Below are 21,622 nucleotides of genomic sequence, written 5' to 3' on the forward strand. Positions count from 1 at the left end.
GTTTTTCCGTGAAATTTATTTGGATAGAAGATAGAGCAGCTTTATAGCAGAAATAATGCGAAAATGTAATGCTCTTTACATACCTTCTGGCGCTCACTGCCTTACATTTCGAAGAACACACCGTACGATGCCTCGGTGCGAGAGTGTACTCTACTATCGTAAATTACCCCACAATCATGTCATTTGACACGATTTACCGAGAATCATTTCCAGCTCTCGGCGTGCAATTCAGAACTTCTGCCCTGACACTCGAGCCATCGATTACCAGCCCCGTAATGAACCGCTTCATTTTCGGAAAACATGAAACCCAACGATTGAGCTATTCAGTGGCAGCGCTTTTTCTTCTCCACCGTCTGCCAAGCAACGTCCACTTGAGTGACTTGACTTTCACTCCATTTGAAAAGCTGCCAAATTGAAGCTGCCGGCCTGAGGTTTTTTTTTGTCTGCTTGTGTCTGCCACATTCAGAATGTATCAACTCTCGACTTCACTTCTCCACTTAACTCGATTGATCCATTATTCAATCAGCCAAATAAAAGCTTAGTCCTCTCTCACGCACACACACATACTCTATCATCATCGCCAGCCACACCCTGCGACGAACGGCGGGCAGAGCTAACTAGGGCATACACAGACAGGGAAGAGTTCGCTTTGTTGTCAGTTGCTTGCAAACTCAGACCCTGCGCAGGGTGAAATTGTTCGTTTTGTTTGTTCATTCCGTTGATTTGTTGAAAGTTTAACTTTTCAAATGAGAAAAGCTAACACACGGGCTAGAAATGGGGTGCGGTTTTTTGTTGCACCAACACGCCCTCCCCACGAGACGGGATGGAGTGACGAACGATCGATTCTCGTAGTGCAAGCGCTGCACAGAATCATGTGAACCCCTTTGCTTGAGAGCCAGAGAAAAAACCCCCCCAATGCATCCCGAGTGACTGCAACGAATCCAAAAAGGAAAAGGAAAGGCTCCATTCCCACCGAGTTTCTGGTGCGGATTGAACAAAATGTTTTCCGTTTGCTGATAAGCTTGGAAAGCTTTTTGAAGCGCGTTACGAGTGAAAAAGCGGTACGCCGGTAGCGTGTCCCCTCCAGCAAGCGTGATTGCCCGCACGAGGAATGGTGTCACCATTCAATTTCGATGAGCACCAACCGGGACTGATTGGTTTTGTGCTGGACGTGAGTGAGTGAGTGAGTGGTTGCAGTGATGACAGGAAGCAGTCAGTCCCGGTCGCATGCTCGTGTAGCCTGCCCGGGGAGTTGAACATATTGCCGCTGGGCACGCGCGCGCTTACACAAAAACGAAGTAAATTGGCCCAGTTATGCTGTCACCGAAGCTTTCTAATGCCATTTTGCAGTGCCCGTCTGTGTTCGGTTCGTCTTGTTTCATTTGTCGTCTAATCTTCCTCACCCCGGGGGGGGGGGTGGGGGGGGGAGGTGTGGAGCACAAAAAACGACCCATTTAGTGCGGAAAGAAAGAGTTTCCACTGCACCACTGCTCGGACCACTTTCTATTTCGCTTCATTGCACGCCGTACCGTACGTACTTTGCGGAACCGGTACCAGCTCCAGTAACTGACCGACTAAAGTGGCCCTTAAAATAACGTTCACTTTGCGAAACTGTCCCGTCCCTTCCGGCGGCACGATTGCGAACGGGTTTACGCGGCTGGGTGTGCACTCCACTCCGCACCGCTTGATGTCGCACTGTGCTGCAAAAGTGTACACCGCAAACGAACCAGTACTTCCGACACATTGATGTGTCCATGCCGCTGGTGAAGGACATTGGCTTAACAACAACAAAAAATGGGGCAAACAGCCGAACAAGAGAGTGAAAGAGTGTGAGGGTGAAAAAAACCGGACAAATTCCACCATACGGAAACATCCTAAACGAAACCGGCGCTGCAGCCCTCGAGCAAACTGCGGCAAACGCAGCGGCGAAGGTAAACATTAAACATTCATATGTCTGTATGCGCACCGCTCCTCACACGGCCGTCCCCTGTCTGTCGGTTGATGCTGCACCAATCGTTCATTTGCTGAAATGTTGCATATCTGCACGGGATGTGCTGCTGCGCAGCGATGTCGATGCACGGGCAAGATGGATGGATTGAAAGTAAACCGAACCGACATGAGCGTAAAATTGAAACATGTGCAAAAGCGCTTGACGAACTCGGGACGACTGTTCAATCGAGTAAATGAACGGAACGGTACGGATCAGTTCTGGCGCATCGCGTGACATGTTCGGTTTGCATTTCATCTCTCGCGACACATTTTATGGTTTTTCGCTAACTAAACATCGAGCATGACTTTGTTGTCTTTTTCAGCAATGACAGCACGGTACGCTGTTTAGTTGTGCTCATCCGTTATGGATGGTACTTTGAGGCAATGGTTGGGGAAAATAAAACTTTTGCGGAACTGTTTTAGCCAAACAGTTTGTTAGCCATGGTTGGCTGTCAGCTTGTGGAATGGATGATGTAATCTGGGTTGAAAAAATAAAACAAAACTAAAACTTTATCATGCTCTTTTTCAGAGATGTTGCAATAATATTTCCAAATAGTACTTCATTTAAGCGACTTTGTTACGATGTTCATATTATAGACACAATCATTTTCATTGAATTATTAGTTATTCGAGCAAATAGTGATCTATCGCCCCTTCCTTACACATTCGTTCCTGTCTTTTCAAGGCAGAATGTTTGCTTAAGTGGAACTATTCGAAGCATTTAATAGGATAAGATCACCTATACTCTCTAAGATGAATAATTTAATTTTAATAAAACATGTTTAATTTAATTCATGTTTTTTTCAAAACTCAAGAATGCAATTTTAGAAGAATCTCAAACATACAAATCAAAATAACAATTAACTCACAGCAGTAAGTTACTTTATTCGAACATCACGCTAAATATTGTCCAACACATTTCACTGGCCTGAAGCACAAGACTGGCAATCTTCAGCGCAAAGTGAATGATTCAAATGAATAAAACGTCCCAGAAGTGCTACAACACGTTACAGATTAAATCATGTGGGCAGTGAGAAAATATCCGCTAGCTTTCACTGCAAATCCGTGCTACCGTATCGAAACAGCTTGCTGCGTTGGCTCAAATGATTATTTGATATTTCAGTACGGACAAACAGCCTTCTCAAAATAGAATTCACTCAGTGTAAATTGACATTTTCAAATTTGCTGCTGAAACTAATTAAAAATCTTAATTGACCCTTGCTGGCCCGTTTAGTCGAAGGCAATTACAAGCAATCTTGCTGCGTAATACAGGGTTTTCCACCGTTTTAGTCGTTTTTGGATTTTGTTGTTTTTTGGATTCGTTCAATGGTTTCCCACTTATTTCCAATTGTTAGTAATATCTCTTGGCATCCTCCCAGCACTTTAGAAACAAAAGATTCATATGATTTGGGGGAGTGTGTAAAAATCCAAATCTCACCACTTTCAACAAATCTTAACCATCCTTGTGTTCTCACGCCAGAAATAAACTATCGCCGGGCAGCCAGTAAAATCCTTCACCGAAAAAGATTTGAGCTTCAAAATATAACCCTCTCCGGACATACAACTTGCCATAAGAGTCGCATCTCGTGCTCACAAGTACAGACCGGGCCGGCATTTTTACGTGTCCTTTAAAAAATAAATCCTAATGAATCCCCACTACCACGACACCGTAAGGAGTGCTGCGTTGAGCAGAAGTTATGAAGCACTTTACTTTTGAGCCCCGAGACATCGTAAATGACACATTACGCTTCACAGCGCATTCCGCTCGTCAGTGCAACAGCGTCCGAACGAAGTTTTGGCCACTGCACTGCCTTTTTTAAGAGTAGAATTTTAGTGTTTTCTCTCAGCCCTTCTCAAACCTTTGGTCGCACGCTACAGCCAGCAAGGTCGTAGTCGGGGTCCGCCATGGAACTGGTGCAGTCGTAATTTAGTATTTCGCTGCTCGAAGGATTAGGGGCGCTCGGTGTGTATGCCGAACAAACAGCATGCTGCAGAGAAACTATAGCCGAAAAAAATAAAACGCTAGTAACGAATCCTCTCGTACCAGGCTGCCGTGCTGCGAGACGAATGTCCCAAGTGTAAGCTGGCAGGATTTGTGATGTGCCGGCTGCCGGCCGAAGCCCGCAGTGTCCAGCACACCGTGGCACACCAGTTAGAGACAGTGAATCGGATTATTTATTGGTAATAACTCATCCTTCTGGGACTTTTCCTTCCGGTGACACTGGCCGTAGAGGCCCCCGGAGGATCCTTGAAAGGCGAGGCGTCTGTGGCTTCCCCAAAAAAGAAGTGTAATCAATGTTTTTCTTCATCTCTTTCGGCGCAATCCAGTGGATTATGGCACTCCGGGCTGGGGTGCCAAACGGAGCACCAAGTACATAAAGCAGCAAAACCACAGCGTCCAACCAACAGCACCACACAGGCAAATAGGACGCGTTGAAGTACTGTTGGCTTGTAGTATGGGAATTGTCTTAGCGAGTATAATTAAGATAGATAATAACGATGTCACCGTAAAAGCTAAAACCACATACCACAGACCCTGTTACTGCATACCGTGCCGGTCACTAGGGCATGAGACCGCGTGGTTCATACTCTGTTCGGTCACTTTCCCGACCTCCCCCGGTTGCCGAAGGAGACACATTTTTTGGCACGTGATTATACGGAAGCGTGTCTAGCCGCTTCCCTCCTGTGGCTTTTAGGAGCTATGGAATTATTTATTCGTTTTTCGTTTTGTGTTCGGTGGCCATCGTCACAACCGGTCACGCAAATATCTCACAGGAAATCAACAGGGTTCTGCTCTGGGTTATGCATCTTAAGATCACTGCCGCTCCACGGGCCGCTCTGCCGCACACCATTCCAGGAACTGTCCGGCCATATTTGTGCGATAACTAATGGTTCTTTCAGCTCAACGCTGCCGAAAGCGGCACACCACCAGAAACGACCAGACCAGCCGGCCCAACAAAAACAAGCAGCCAAGGATCGCCGCCGCTTCCGGGAGTGTGCGGTTGCTTTTCTCCCCCAAACCGGAAACGAATGGTAAATGATCCTGCGATAGAGCGGAACGATTTATCTCGGCTTACTTTTAATGAGCTAGAAAATTAGATAAGTAATAGAGCCACTGCGTAATTAAGCACTTTCGAGCAGGCAATCATTTCCCATCGGCAGTCGTCCAGCGTTTGCAGCCGAAGAACGATCATGAATATGTGGTTAGTCGATGAGGATATGCTTTTTTCATACTCTTTACCCACTATATTCAGGTGATAAAGTGCCATAATCTTCGACCCTCTGCGAACCAGCACGATGGATGCCTTAAGGTGACAGTTTTCTCGTCCACCCAGGGCTTGCCGGCAGCCGACTCAGAGCTGAAGCAAATATAAACCTATCAATCAATGGCAATCCTTATTAGCGAAGCTGCTGGCGAGTGGAATTGCTTTTCCGTCCTCAATTACTGACAGTGTGTTGTTTACGGTCGGCCGGAGTTCGGGATCCGGCGATTGTTGACAGCTCGCTGTGGGCTGTTTGCTCGATGGCGGGGGGGGGGCTATCATCTCGAGGGAAATGTCTGATCGGAGTTGACATGCCGGATGTAAGAGGGCGAGAGAGACAACGAGCAATGAGAGAGCGAAAGACATACAGCAGGGCAAGAGCTTGTGCGATCTGTGGACAGTAGAATTTGGTTGTGTTTTGTTGGGACCGTGCCAACTGAGACCCGTTTGAAATGAACCTCCATTAAACCGAAACAGATGCTACCCACTTGAACCACTGTTTACAATCTCCAACGGAAATCAAAATGTCATCCTTTTGCACCTTCTCATCAACGGCGTTATCGCCAACAGGAGCTTTGGGGGAGATAGTAGCGCGGGAAGCATTTCCTTCCCTTCAAACCGACCGGATACTTGTGGTCGTGGAATGGGTCGAACGGGAGCCTGTGACAGGTATCTCCGGTCACACACACACACAAAAAACGTGACCGTTAAAACCTGGGACCAGAGCTGGGTGTGGTTGTCCACTAGGAAATGGCACTGCTTCGATATAGTTATCAAAATGTTTACCTTTCCAGTATGTGCGTGTGTTTGTGTGTGTGTGTGTGTGTGTTTACGAGCGACATGCACGAACAAAGGTAGCATTTATCTGCCAACCTAAGGATACAACGCACGCTTGACCTAAATGCCATCGTTTCTCTGTGTCTGTGACCGACCAGGATGGAAATAACTTTCATCATTATCCGGCAAAATTGGGAGCTCGAGTGTAGCACGAAAAAAAAAAACTCGATGCGGGAACGATGGGTGTTTTCATCACCAAGAGCCATTGCTGGCAGACAATTCAATTGGCGTACTTCTGGCCATACAAGTAGAAACCGATACGCATTCGGTCTGTCTGTCATTGAGCAAACATCCAATTTACATGCAGTTGACCGAGCAGCGTGAACTGTTACCGAGCAAGAGTATGCTATGCGTTGGACATAACGTTCTTTGTGATGCAAGAGGGAAAGAAACATACCGAGGGTAGCATACAGCATGCTGCGGTACTGTTTAAGAAATGACACCATTGTTTTGGAGTGCATTCCCTGACAGACATTTCTCACATTTCCAGCACAAGTCAGACCAAAGTCTAGCTACGCTTGAACGTATGTAGCTCCACTCATCCACTGTCCTCCCCATTTAGCGAGATCTGGTGGCGCTTTTTTACATGAAAGAAGTGTAAACCGATGCGAAAGCTAACCTCTCACTCACCTCGAATGCTTTCACGGTAAAGCGTCCGGTAATGCTCAACTTTTGACTTCATTTTTCAACTCCCACAGTCCCACAGTAAGCCCGGTAACAGTTTGCCGACCCCCGGCACTGTACCCACGTGCGCACATTTCCTTCCGGAGGGGGGTGAGAAATGACCCGTACATACCCGCCCCGTTACCGGTGCACGGCTCATGATGATGTTCCCGTTGATGATAGGAGTGATTATGGTGAAAGGCGAAACTTTTGCGCTTGACGAAGGTTCTACGCTCGATTCTGGTTACGGGTACACATCACACACAACGGCACGCGTGAAGCGATCCAACCGACCAAGTGGCGCGTTGTGTGCGGAAACCCAGCTATGAAAGAATATGTCGCCCCCCCACCAACCAACGGATGTTTGACAGGTTCGGGTGGGCGTTGGTTGAGGGAGTTTTGGTTCCATCTCGTCCCCGGATTGTAACTCGGAACGCCTCCGACATGGTGTGTGATATTGGTAGCTTTGCTTAACGACTATTCGCTGGTGCTTGACGACTTGTTTTGTCACACTTGTGGTATGGTTTCGATCGTTCGACAAATTATGGGACAAAAGCTACGGATGCTTTCATTAAGTTTTAAATGAAAAAGCTCTTAATCAATCGTTCCTGTTTCAGTCGATGGGGTTGGTACGTGTAGTTAGTAATGTATTTATTTATTTATGTATTTATTTATAAATCATACATTTTTCAAACATGTTCCAATAAAAACGGCACAGCTTCATTCCCCTCACAACTTAATCCCTTAAGCTGTATGTTTGGCTTGTCAAACTTCTTACTACACCCAAGACCGTCCTCCGTAGCCTAGACCTCTGCACTGTTTCGTTTGATCACCGATTCCTTATCGGGTCGCATCATCATCGGTCTGTTAGCATTTCCACTTTGGCTTATTTAAAAAGCTGTCCCACATTTATTGCAACCCTTCCCTGAAATGCTTCGATCGACCGCAAAGGCATGTTTGCGTTGTGGATCGTTTCGAAATATCTTCACGGCAAGGAAAACTCGCGTACCACTGCTAGCCAGTTGCTACGGCAGCGATCCGAGAATGAGAATGTACAAAATTCTACCACTAGCCCAGAAATACCTTCACCGAATGTACTGGCTGCTCCTGCCAGACTGTGTGTTGTTGGGTTGAAGTTTTATCTGCTTTCGTATTCTTCTTCTTCGAACCCTTATCATGCATTTCGTACCGTTCCACCTTCTCGACATACTTTCCACGCATCATTGATTGGATTATGCACACATTCCTGGCTTTCTTTCCCCTTTTCTTCCCTTGCCACCTTTACCCATCAGCATTTTTCGATGGTGTATCGATTTAACGGTAATTTGAAAATATGTCTGTTTGTGTTCCCTTCTTCTATTCGCTAAACGAGCGTCGTTTTCGTTTCCACCAGCACATCCTCTGCCCCGATACAATCGCACGCTTGCTGGCAGTCAATTTTGACCCACGTTACATTCAACTTATCAGTCGATAACGTCTTCAAGCTCCATTTACTCTTTCCCATTGTGTCACATTGGCGAACTAGTTTCTGCTTTTCTGCCAGCCCTTGTAACAGCGCCGACTAGGTATGGTGCAAAACTTCTTGCAGCTGGCAGCATGAAGGGATGTTCCTTGGCGGTCCTTACCCGAATCCCCCAAAACCAAAAACAAAGTTACAAACAGCTCCGAAAATTTCTCAATTCACGCTCGAAACAATAAATAAAATTACATGCTTCTTGCTGCTGGTGAGGCTCTTCTTGCGAAAGTTATTTCCGAAAACGGGTATGCTCCTGTCGGGGACGCTTTAGTTCGAGTGGCTGAGCGTCACATGCTAGAACAAGTGCGTAAGACAAACCGCCTCTCACATACACGTGCGTTCGGGGCAAATCGAACCAGACCACTGGTGGAAATTGCGTTCCACTTCCACCCGATCCTTCGCCACTGCAGCGCTCCATTCATAAATGCGGTTCGCGCGTCTATGACTGTGTAACGAAAGTCCGTACCGCCCTGTAGCGAACGTAATCGAGGGCGAATGTCACCGCTGCACGGTTGGCACGGTGGACAAAGCTCCGCGGGTGCGTCGTAGCTTCCACACCATGACAGCATGCGAAGAAGGGAGCAAATTGCGAAGACAGTTTTACGGGAAAATTTATTCAGCAAAAATGTCTACAGATGTTTCCCTCCCAGTATAGGGTTGGATCCGTTGGTGTGCTTATTTTCTTCCTGACAAGCGCAAAACAACCCACACACGCACAAACTCCCGAAAAACCCTCAACATGACACGACAAGCAGCGACCCCGAAAACAAAAAATGACCTCCCCCCACTTCGAACGATGAGAATCCAATTCTTCTCCCTGCAACCGACGCCTGCAAGGCGCCAGCGTACTAGGAGGGCCACCCTTCGTGGCCGGATTTTCCACGCAACTCGTCTAACGACTTTAGCAAATTATGTAACATTAATATAATGCGATGTTTTACGAGCCTGCCCTCGCACCGTGACAGAACGGGGTGGTGAACCATTCTCAAAGCCATTCCCACCCTCCAGCCGAGGAAAGGAAACATCGAAACGAAAGCTAATCGTGGCCCGGTGTCGTTTAAAACGTGAAGCACCAAAACAACTTTACAGTTCGTTCGTACCCCTGCATGGTGAGTTCACCCTGGGTGCAAAAGGCCCAAGCCGGGCCGCTCTCACAAATCGTTCGCCACGAAAACATGAATCCACAGGCGCGTACAACTTTTCGGCTCCAGCTACTACGGGGAAAGGTGTCCTAGACATGGCAGAAACCACACGACACCATCCACCATTATCAGCTCCATCGAAAACAAGCCTAACCTCGGGTTGAGGTTATGGGCAGACGGCATGCCGTCTGTCCTCTTGTCACGGGCAGCTCACACACCATGCTGCCATGTCGTTGATCTTGTTTAATTTAGCATACTATTGGTGGCAAATTAATTCTTCAACTTCGGGCCCCTTTTCGACCCCGATCGAATCTCCTTTGCGGGAGCGAGGGTTTGCATAAAACTTTCCCGGGAAAGTAAACGATCAATGCCACTCCCCCATGCCAAGGTGGTGCGGGTAGCAACAACATCCGGAAGCATCCGCAAAATCGACCTGCTGACTCGCCCCGTAGCAACAGCTGACAGCACTTGGTACGATCGGTTGATTAAATATGTTATGTCTTGTGCTTGTTACCCTAGTCACCCTTTCCTCCTTGGCTCAATATCCCACTTGGAGCAGCTCTCTGTCTCACGACAAGTTGCCCCAAGAGAACAGTTGAAAACAAAAAAACCCACAAAACTGACAAACGAGCCAATGGTGGTGAGGAAATTCCTAGAAACAAAAAGGATTACTCCCGGTACGTCTCAATTTTCATCGAACCAAGGCTGAAGGCTACAAACTGGTTACCACCAGCCAGGCAGATCGACGTGCTTCAAGTTCGGGGAGTTTCATAAACAAATGCTCCACAGCGCTACCGTTCAACCGTCCTTCGGCCCGTGTGGCAACTACTGCAACAGTGCTGTGTCTTTACGCAGGGAACAGAAAAGAGTACACCAGGCCGTTCGGGATAACTACTTCCCGGGGACATCAGAAGTGAATGCGGAATGGATTAAGTGGACATCCCACCCAGACATCTCTGCACAGACGACATCCCATGCCTAACGAGCGGTGGGTCGATTGGTGGCAAAGTCTCTGCAAACGTTCAAGTGTTATGTTACAGCAAATGTAACACAACCAGGACGTCTCATCTGATACTCATGTTGAGTGCGGCTGTGGCTGTGCGTGTGTTTTGGTGGTCGAAATCGATCGAACCGAAGACAAAGAGTGGCATGCTTCATCATATTACAGGAACCATTTGGAAGTGCCCGAAAAGGAACGACAGAACGCTAACGGTTTTGTTACGACTGTCCCGGAAAAGCGGCTTAAACGATTTGAATTGCTTTTTAGAGTATCCGGCACAACCGGCGTTCGGTTCTGTGTTTATACACTCGAAGGATTTCCTACCAGATTGATGGGCCAAAAGCAAAACACAAAAACGGAATGCTCAATCGATGTTTCTCTGCATTGATTTAAATACACACACAACCGTACCTACACTGTATCAGCTCGAAAGAGGGAAATGTTTTGCTATCATGTGACAACAATTAGTTTGAATGCTGCCACTGCTGGCATGTTGGTAGCTAGGATTACGATTCATTAGTAGTTCGAGGAGATCCTTTGCCGGGTTCGTTCGTTTGAACGAGCCCAACCCTGCCGACTGATGGTAACGGATATCCGTGTCGGTCAACTGGTTTTGATGAACTGAATTGATATCAATCATCGGAACGGGCAGCAGTGTGTCTGTTTCTAGTGGGTGTGCGTCATTAAAATCGGATTTTCTACCGTCTGCTTGTTGACATTACACAAACGTAGCGCTTAATGAATACATTCTATTGAACTGTTTTTTTTGTCTGAGCCAGCCGGCAAGCTCTTGCACCATCTATGATGGTGCTGTGACTAGATAACTCCACTAGAGTCGATAGTATTGGTATTGGAGCATTCACAAAGTCCCGATGGAAAAGTAATGAGTATGTTATGTAAATAAAATATTTGGCCTTTCAAACAACCTGAACTTTCAAATGCCAAGCAATTATAGCTACTGTATCTCGGTAATTTAAAATGTACAATTTTCCACACCATACCAACACATGACACAACAACTACTAATCTTCTAACTTCACAACGGCACCTAGGTCGGCACCAATGCTGGAAATCGATAAAATATAGACCGATCGTTAGCAACGTGCTTTCAAACTGACCTTCCCTCCCGGTGGGAATTGCTCGAAAAGGTGAGTACATAACCCGAACGGTCCCTTCCACCATGGGATTCGCTTTCCTGCCTGACTCACCTGTAACCAAGGTTCCAAGAGAGAACCTGGCTACCGGTGAGCCAAACCCATCCGGTTGCGGCTGTAGATTTGAGGAAATAAAAGCCATATTTATATCTTTATTATGCCGGGTAGCTGCAGGAAACCATCCTGGCTGGCGTTTATGATATTGTTGGTTTTCGGCAAGGGGTTTTGGAGGGACCGACGGTACATTAACGGCACGCGTCGCTGTGCGTGCGAGCTTTCGTGCAAATTTCGTCCGAAGCGTAGCGATTCATGTACACACGTATAGGAGTTTTACGAGCAGCATAACCTCCGAGCCCCCCCCGGGTGGGTTAACTGGCAGGCAAATAATGCTGTGTATGAAAGGGGAAATCCATGCGAGTGAAGAGAGGGAGAAGGAATTGCAGATTTCTATGAATACTTTATTAGTCATTAGGAAACTGGAAAACTGTGATTCAGCATGATTTTGACTTCCTCAATGTTATTTTCTTCTTCTCCCTTGCTTCGCTTCCCTCGAATCACGGCGAATGATTTGTTTTTTCGCCTAGCGTATATAACTTCTTGGACGATGTTTTTCTGTCCTTCCCCCGTTCCCTGTGCCCTCCTCTTGGTGGGGCGTTTTTTTATATGGTTGAGATTTATGGTAAGTTTGACGTATTATTGCCTTTCGGAAGCTAGGGAAACCCCTCTATCCGTCCGTCGATGCGGGCGCTGATGGGTTGCCCCGGGTGAAGTAATAAAATGCCCATTGGGTTTCCCTTTTTTTTTTTTTGACGCCGTACACCTTCCTTCGCCTGTTCGCGCGCCAAACCTTAACGGGTAGCTTGGGTCCCGGGCGATGTATTTCCATCGTCATAGTTTCCTATTTTCCCATAACTCACGCCGGTGCAAAATAAACACGCACCAAATGGAGGTCACGAACCTGAGCGGCTGCCCGGCTGTTTCGCTTTATACCGGGTGACCCCGCAATATTTTATCAAGCCCTACCCGATCACCCTTCCAACAAACAGACAAAAAAAAAACAACAAAAATGGGACAGCAACGTATTGGTGTATTGGTATACGTGTGCGGCCAAAGCTTACGTAACAGCCCATTTTAGCATACCCATTTGTGTTAATGTTCTTGCTGTTTGTGTTTGGCAACAGAGCTGAATGGGCATATCATTCACTGCTGTTTCTGCGTCAACCCCTGCGCCAACCCCTGTGCGGACGAATAATGATGTGAAATTTGATAGGGCTATATTTGCGATAATTACTTCAATCACACTAATGAGAATGATAATTTGATAATTTTTAACACACTCACCGAAATGGGCGCCGAGTGGGCAAACACCAATCGGTTGAATAAATATGTGCAAGCGTGTAGATAAAAGTGGTTGCACGAATTTCAATAATGAATTTCAATGCGGAATAATCGGTTTCTATAGTTTTGTGGAGATCATTAATTTCACTTATGTTTCGAAATGTAAATTCCTGTAATAGAATATTGGAAGGAATGTTTTAACTAAATTGTACTTACTGTCACTCTGATTAATTAATTGTGATCAATCATCATTGGCGATGGAAATCGTAAAATAACTCAAAACTCTTCAATGCTAAAAGTCGCAAAAATTCCCTTTAATTTCATGCAGCTTTGAACCCAGAAGTACATCCCAATCACTACGTAAGTGTGCAAGTAAATTAAATTGGGATGAACCATTTGATCCAGATATCAATTACGAATTCGAGGGAATGGAAGTGATGTGTAGTGGATGTGTATTATTTTACTACTTGAATACTCATTCACTTTTCATTAATTGGACATTCATTGGAAGCAGAAATCGCTTTTCTATTGCAAAGAATATGGTAACGAATAAAAATACACCATCTGTTCAATGGCAAAATAATCTTCAATAGTTGATGCTGGAAATGTTCAAACAAATTGATACATCCCGATCATTACAAAAAGAATTAAATTTTGCCACTCCTTTGATTTCCCCCGCACCACTAAATTTGTAACCTCGTCCCAACCATCTGTTCTTGCCTACCCCTTCAAACCCCATTGGCTTTTACGATCCTTGCCGATGTTCTACTCCGGTTTTTTGTTGTTCCCTTCGCCGGATGTCAAACAGATAATTTTCTATCATTGAATGAAATGAACCGGAAAATGCTATCGCATCCCAAAGTGAACACCCGCGCCGATAAGATGGCAATGAAACACATGAAAGTGAAAGGAAGCTCATCATCTAATCCGCAGTGGCCCGACGCTCTGTTCGGCGTTTCCCGGGGTGATGGAACATTTTCATGGCTATTCGATCCCTTTTCTGACTCCCCCTGCTCCCTCTCGCACCACCGGAAACAAGCGAATGTACCGCTACCAGGCACCGCCAAGGGTACGACGAGTCAAATGGCATTTCAATATCAAAGATCAATTAGCCGCGCCGTCGTTACCGAGCAGCCGGGTACCGATCGTATAAAACCTTTCCGAGCGTAAGCTTCAACCCACTCACACACACACAAACGCGCACACCGAGACCCCGAGACCTAAAGGCTACGATGGCAGCGACTAAATGGTCAATCAACACGGCCTCAATTATCGGGCTCCGGAATTGTTTCCCTGCCTCCCAGTGTCCCTTCTTCGCCGTACCAATTTCCCGAACCTTTTCCCCCCAAAAAACCCTAGTCGGTCATTATCATTTCCTCTGATTTGTCAGAGCCACATAGCCCGGTTGCCCGGTACCGATAGAAATTTGGCCCCACGAAATGCACAACGTAAAACCCATACACCGACACACCGCACTGTTCCGTTCATTTCGTACCTACCGATCGCTCCGAAATCGCTCGCCATAAAAATAAATTGGATACCGATAAACGTTTGACGTTTGCTCCTAGGGGCAGGGCAGGGAAGCAACCAAAAAAAAAAAACAAACTAACGAAACAACAACAACCACCAACAACCTCATTCCATCGACTCGGAACTCGGCGGTACTCACGTCACAATGGTGACGTGCGGGCGCTGCCGGCAGTTTTCGGACGATTTCCTACACCGATTTGTTGCTGCCCCGTTGCATCGTTTCGGGCCTGGAGTCGCGTAGCCGTACTGGCAAAGTGCGTCCACATTGAAGCACGTACTCACCCACCGGAACTGTGATAAGGAAGGCCTCTCTTCTGCCGGCGAGGTGGGCAGGCATTTGCGTGGGTAGTCGCTGTTTGTTAGCATTCACTATTGTGTCGTTTTCCCCCCAGTTGATTTTGGTAGCAAACGGCTTTGGCCACCATAATTAAATTCTCTCAAATCCAGAAGGACGCCCGAACGAAATTCGATTTTGGTTGCCTTTTTTTAACAGGAAACAAAGCAACGAAATGGGTTACAAAAACCAGTCAATAAATATGCTCCACCATTATCCGGCTGGCCGGATTTCCCTAGTGACCTAGTTACCAGCTTGTTTGTTCGCTGTTAACGGCGAACCACTTCCTACTGAATTTAAGAGACCAACAACTGGCTGAGTGCATAAGCGCGAGGAAGCGAATGTGGAGCTGCTTCTATCAAACGCATTTAATTTTCAAACGTAAAATGATAATAAAACGCTCACTCTTTTTGCTGATCCGTAGCAGCGAAGAGAGAAAATAAAATTTATGAAAATAAAAGATTCATAGAGCTTTTTCTTTGGTTTCGCTCGCTCAAGCCCTCCACTTTGGGCGGGATATCCAATCGCGAAAGCTAATCGTGATGAATAATTTGAAGCTTCCATTGGTGTGCGTTTGCCATCAACTTTTTACGATCATCGGTAGTCAATTTTTAGCTGTGCTTGCCACCGGTCGACCGGCCAACCGGTCCGTACCGTGCGCGACGTACCGCGTCAAACCGTCTCCGTTTTGAAACGTCATTGCCTGAGGATTCAATTATGCAAACGAGCTCCTTTGGGGGATACAATTTATGGATTATTTTGCTTTCCATTGGTGGGCCAATCACGTCACATCAGCTCCACTACGGGCGTACCGGCGATATGGATACATAAATTTAATTACCGGCTCTCCTTTCCGACTAACTGCAAGGCTGGATACGTTGGCTCGAGCTGGTTGGATTGGTTGGAAGTTACTTTGGTGGCTTTTGCGCTGGTAAATGGTTGTTAGGTAACGTTAAAGTGAGATTAAAGAAGATTGGTTTAGTGATGGAAAATAGGTATTTATATCATTTCATCATTGAGAAATGGTGCTAACCATTATGAGCGAAAAACTCAATTTACCTATATTATTCCACAGAGGAACTGCTTGCTACGTTTCCATTGTAATTGCAAAGCTTTTCTAGCTTTTGCTTGAAAATAGTCAAACAAGATACTTTGCTTGATCACCAAAACCGGAAGATTGACAGGAATGATTGTGCTTTAAAGCTCTGTAATTTATTTGCTCTGCTTCTTTCAACAAAGCATTCACGCAAACGAACATGTCTTAGGATACAAAATCAACTTAAATCACTGACACAGTATTTCTTATGTATGTATCCCAAAACAAAACATCCAAACCAAATTCTTAGGATCACAAACACTTGAAAATCATCATATCGCAACTCCAAATATCTTACTGAGATGATGCTTGATGGATTACACTAACGATGGGCTACGCATTCTTCCCATCAAAGTGAGACAACACGTGACTACACTTTAAACATTGACGTTATAACAATGCCCAACATATTCGCTCTCCTATTGCACAATATGGGGAAGAAAAAAATAAACTCAAACACAAAACAACTTCCCAACTGTTACTCCTCAAACGGGACAGGAAGCGGTGCAAAAATTCCACGGCGGAAAAGTTTTAATAGCTTTCTATTTGATTTTCTAGCTTCATTCTTCAAGCGTTTGCACGACAAGAAGAACAGTGGAACAGAAAATAAGTCTAGTTAAGAAAGGTGAGGAGGTTTTTTTATTTTATTTGGTGCAAAAAAGCAGGAAAATTGTTAAGAAATGAACTCAAACACTTCATGGATTAAAATATGCTAATGCACTTGCATGAGAATATATTTACCACTTTAGAGGCGGATGCGATGACTAAAAAAGCTAGAGAAATAGACAAAGCAAAGTGCGACGTTTCACGTTAAAAGCATTTCAAGTATTGAGCTCTGTCAACACACCTCTGCACTGCTTGTTCTAAACACACACCCAACGCTAAATAAATAACAGCACACCAGATTCGATCATTTGCAGTGGTAAACTCAATCGTTCTCTCTTGCGTTATATTCTCATGGTGAAAACACACCAACAACGGCTCTATTGTACCATTTTGTTGCATTGTCAGTGTTTCTTTCTTGCTTCCTGTAACGGAAAGCGATACTTTCCGTTTCCCTTTCCACCAAAACGCTCCTTCAACCACCACCCCAGATGCCAATCAATCATGATAGGCATTTTCTATGCTAATCAATCTCTGACATTTGCATCGTGTCATACCGTGCGCTGCATACATAATTCATACAAACACATCCACCGACATGGGTCGACCTCCTGCCCCAGGTTGCAATGCAGTCACTACGTCCTCTCTTTTCGTTCGTCATCTAGCTAGCTAGGGAAGCTCCAAAGAAGCATCCGTTTCTTGAGTGCAAACGTGCTCACTTCCAGCGCAGGCGGAAAAGAAAAGCCTGTCTCAACACATGCTCAGCCACACGGCAAACGTCAAACGACCCTGTGAACAATTTGCATCGTTCAGCTTTGCGTCTTGATTGAAAGCCCAAAAGATGCCGATGCTCCGCGCTCGTGCAGTAGGCACGATAGTGCGACAGCGCTTAAATCTTGACACACGGGTTTATCTTCGCAATCTCTCTGCTTCATAGACGGAAAGCATCACCGCACGGGCAAACTTGACCGTACCCCCTAGCGTCGCAAACGAAGATTATTTATGAATTTTGATTTCATCACCACACTCGCGAACAGGAGAATTACGCGATTTTGTGTGTGTGTGTGTGTGTGTGTGTGTGTGTGTGTGTGTGTGTGTGTGTGTGTGTGTGTGTGTTTTCCCATCGTTTCACCATACTTTGTGTGCATTTTCCACGCTGCTTGTTAAGTGTAGAATAATGGCAAGCAGGCTTTCGCCCCAATTTTGGCAGCCTGTCTCCAGCTGCTGCCACCGCTGTACCGCGGCTCGGCTGGTGATGATGAACGGGCCCCAACAACAACGCACTCAATCTGACGCGCTACAAAGCGATCTCGTTCGAAAGCGTTCAATAAATTTGCCAAATTTGAATTTTTATTATTAAAATTATGATGCTGATTACAGCTGACAGCAGCGGCAACGTTTCGTCGTGCGGGATTGGCAAAAAAGTTTCCCTCCCAGCAAGGCTTCCATTACGCGTACGCCCATGGCCAGTGCGTTTGCTATCGAGCAAGTCCTACTGGCAGCGTCAAGTCAACCTTGCCACCACCACCTCAGCATTTACGAGCCTGTGCCTTCGGTGCCAGGCGTTGCGTTCATAAAGAAAGCGCGTTTCGCACAATAAATCACGTTCGCAACTTTCACGCAAACGCGTGCCCTAGACATTTACAGCTCATTTGTATGTTCGCGCTTGTTTGCATCGTGCCACGGGGATGAAACCGCGGAAGATAAACTTTCTGGCTCGGCGATTGTTTTCGGGGCAAATTTGTCAGCGAGTGCCTTCCGCCCAACGTTGACGGTGACGTGCATTCGACGATGCCGTTCGGGGCACTGCATCGCCCGAGCCGAGACATTCTTCATCATCACAGTCAAAGTGAGTCCCTTTCCTGCGCAGGAAAACCTGCCAAACAGCCTCACTGGTGGCGTGCATTCCACCATCCTACCGCTCCTGTCCTGATAATTTATGGGCCACCTTTGCCGTGCGGGACGGTTTTGCGTTTGACACTGCGCGGCGCGGTTGTGTCTTAATTATGCTGACATTTATGTTCCACCATAAAAGCGTGCCCGCAAACGCGCGGAAGCATGGGCATCACTCAGCCGAACGGGGTGCGATGTGCTTTGGCACGATGGACAAAAGATTTCATTTCAGCGTCGGTAAGCACTGCCACCGGCTTCGGCGAGTTGCTGATGAAACGTTACCCACGACAACATATTAGACGGGACACACAAACTCCCATACTCGTAGCTATTGTAGGGCGGGCTACTAACCGCAACACCGGCACAGTAAAAGTGGGCGTACGGGAACATCTCTCATCGGCAACCAAAACGGTTGCCACTTCACCTCCGGATCTGGAGGATCTATTGCTCTCCGGCCGACCATTGAGGTCGTCGTTCCGGTGCGAGTGGGGGTCGGCTTAACCGGAAACCGGTGCTCATCCGTGAGTGACTACCACCGCACCACACAGCATTTTACACTGTGTAAGTGAGAAGGGAAGAAAGGAAACGATTCGTCTGGGCGGGTGCGCCCAAAGTGCCTAGTAGGTAGGTCTCAACAGGCAATAAAACGTAAAAAGTCTCCCTGCGCCGGGATGAAACAATCCAGTAGAAAACAGGCGACCCGGCACCCGGTCTGCAAAGCGGTTCGGGCATGAAAGTACACAATAGCAATAAACTGTGTACCGGCGATGGTGGGAATCGAGTAGTGTGAGTGTGAATATTTATGGCAAGTTCTTTGCTAGTCCTTGTGCCATGCTTTTCCTTGCCGTTTCAAGGCACGTCCCTCTCCGAACTAGGCGCCCGAGGTGAAGGTGAATGTCGCATAAATTTTTAATGGAATTTATGGTCATATTTACCCCCACTTGATAACGCTGGTTTTTGGACACATTTTGTTTTTTTTGTTTCCTCTCCTTGGGCACTGTGCGTAGCCAATACCAATCCAACTCACATACACACATTTATAAACAACGGAACTAAAGACGGCAATGGTGTTCCCGAAAGCAAGCGGATACGGGATGTTCGTGCCTGCGGCTCATGGGACGTTGTAGTTAGTACCGTTTCTTTTGAGGGTGTAATGATAAGGAAAAGCCTTTTTCACCTGATTTGCCCCACGCCCTCGTAGCCGGTTCGTTTGCATGGCTATCAAGGTTGAAATGGTTGCGGCTCGTTTATTCGAAATGTTATTGAATAAAGCGCGCCCGCACCATTGCTTTGGTGTACGTTGGCTTCCCATACCTGCCGTGGATGTGGTTTCCTCGCAAGCATGTCATCGATTTAACAATGCTTCTCCGGCAGGATTACAATTTATGTTATTACTCGACAATATTTTCAAGGTTATTGAGTTTAACCGCTCACAAAAAAAAACAAAGCAGCGCTCGTTTTTCGCCCATCAAATTAATGCGTTCCGTAAGCACTTTCCTCTTTCAAACGCGTACTTTTTCACACATTTACACCAAAGCATCCGCTTAGCGTAAATCGCACTTTAAAAGTAGCTGCATTACTTACCTTATCATCCACCAACACTAAACCAAGCGGGTTGATTCTAAACACGACCAGCGCGACCACCGATCCACCACCCCAACCATGTACCGTCCATTTCTTTTGCCAGTAATGGTAGCTTGGCTCCCGTTAAAACCTTCGTAAAATATTGTGTAAGCCTCCGGGCGCCGCGCTGCATTACAATAATGGGTATCGTCAACAGAGCTCATGAATAAATATTCAATATCGTTTTTCTATCGTTGGCAAATCCGTGCAGCGCACGCTCGTCGTCTACACGCTCTGCATTTACGATGCAATTTCTTCGTAACGCCCGGAAGGGAACGAGTCGATCCCCGGTGAGATGCGCCTTGAGTAAATAAAGCAAAGATGACGGGCCCGGTCCCCCCCCCCCCTCCCCCGATTCCCGGGGAAACCGTACCGAAGCAAAGGATGTACATTTTGCATTGTATCCACTGTCTGTACCGGCTGCAACCGGACGGTGCTGGACGCGACCGGCACCGGCAACACACAGCGACCCGTTCGGCTGGGCTGTGCGGCTGTATCGTGACGCGCAGGGAAGAGAGTAATGGATACGCTAGCCTAGCTGCAGCAAAAATTGCATTGCACAGTGCAATCGTCATCAAAAGCAGCTCACCCAGACATCGGGCAACAGCAATGGGCAGAAACCATTCCGGCGAGTACGTGCGACTGGCGGGACGAACCGTAGCGAGTCGGCATTCGACAACTATGATACACGTTCCGTTTACAATCAGATTCCTACCATTTCTCATACTCTGCCGTACCCAAGGTACTAGAGACTTGCTCGTTACGCTGTGACGACGGGCCACCGCCATGGCTCCTCGCTGTATTGTTCTGCGGAAGATGCTAAGTGCACTGCTCGTACGCTCAGGTCAGCTGCCTGTTTCGCACACCATCATTTATGTCAATTTGCTGAACGTTCATACCTGGTGATTTTTGTACCGTCGTCGCATGTGGATGAACTCCGACCGGGCTCATCCTTACGTAGGGTAAGGTTGGTGATGAATCGTACGGACTTGGACGGACGACTTGCTGAAGAAACCATAAATAACTGACTGCTTTCGGCTGAACTCGGATATAGTCAGTGAGCAGTTTCAGTTTGATCTGTGTTACTGTTGAAAAATCGACGCTATGAGTTTTGTTGTGCAATGAATTTGCGGAATGATGTGCAGGAAAAATATGTACGAATTTAGTTAAATTGTAAATGCACCGTAGAACGTTATGAGAAAAAGGCTTAATTAATTTATGCTTTATTTGTATCAGATTTATTTTAAGTACTACATTAATTTCGTATTGCTGATCGCAGAGCTCCTAAATGTATGCGATTTGTAAAACAAACCGAGCAATAAGGCAGCTTAATGCTTATTTACATAATTTTTACAAAAATATTTGTCTAAAACTTCAAAAAACAATAGCTACTTTCGCTTTTTCAATATTCCTTACCAAATATTGTATCACTTTGTAGTACCAGAAATCTACTCTAAACGATGTTGCACTGCGGCACAAAATCCAGTCCATAAACTCCACATCAACCGTGCCAAAATGACACAGCAAAACATACAAAAAAACATCCACAAAACACACGCCACGTTTATATTACCTCACAGCTGGCTTGCTACTAGCAAATGGCTACATTTGGCGCCAGTCACCACCATGGCAACCGCAGCA

The 21,622-nt window shown here is 46.3% G+C and overlaps 1 protein-coding gene across 3 annotated transcripts in view; it reads left to right on the forward strand.

Annotated features, from left to right (window-relative positions):
- LOC120950966 (dipeptidase 1) overlaps nt 1-21,622 on the forward strand; it is a 123,394-nt gene that overhangs the window by 49,749 nt on the left and 52,023 nt on the right. The window lies entirely within an intron of this gene.

Source organism: Anopheles coluzzii, chromosome 2, assembly GCF_943734685.1.
Source record: "Anopheles coluzzii chromosome 2, AcolN3, whole genome shotgun sequence".
NCBI classification, from domain to species: domain Eukaryota; kingdom Metazoa; phylum Arthropoda; class Insecta; order Diptera; family Culicidae; genus Anopheles; species Anopheles coluzzii.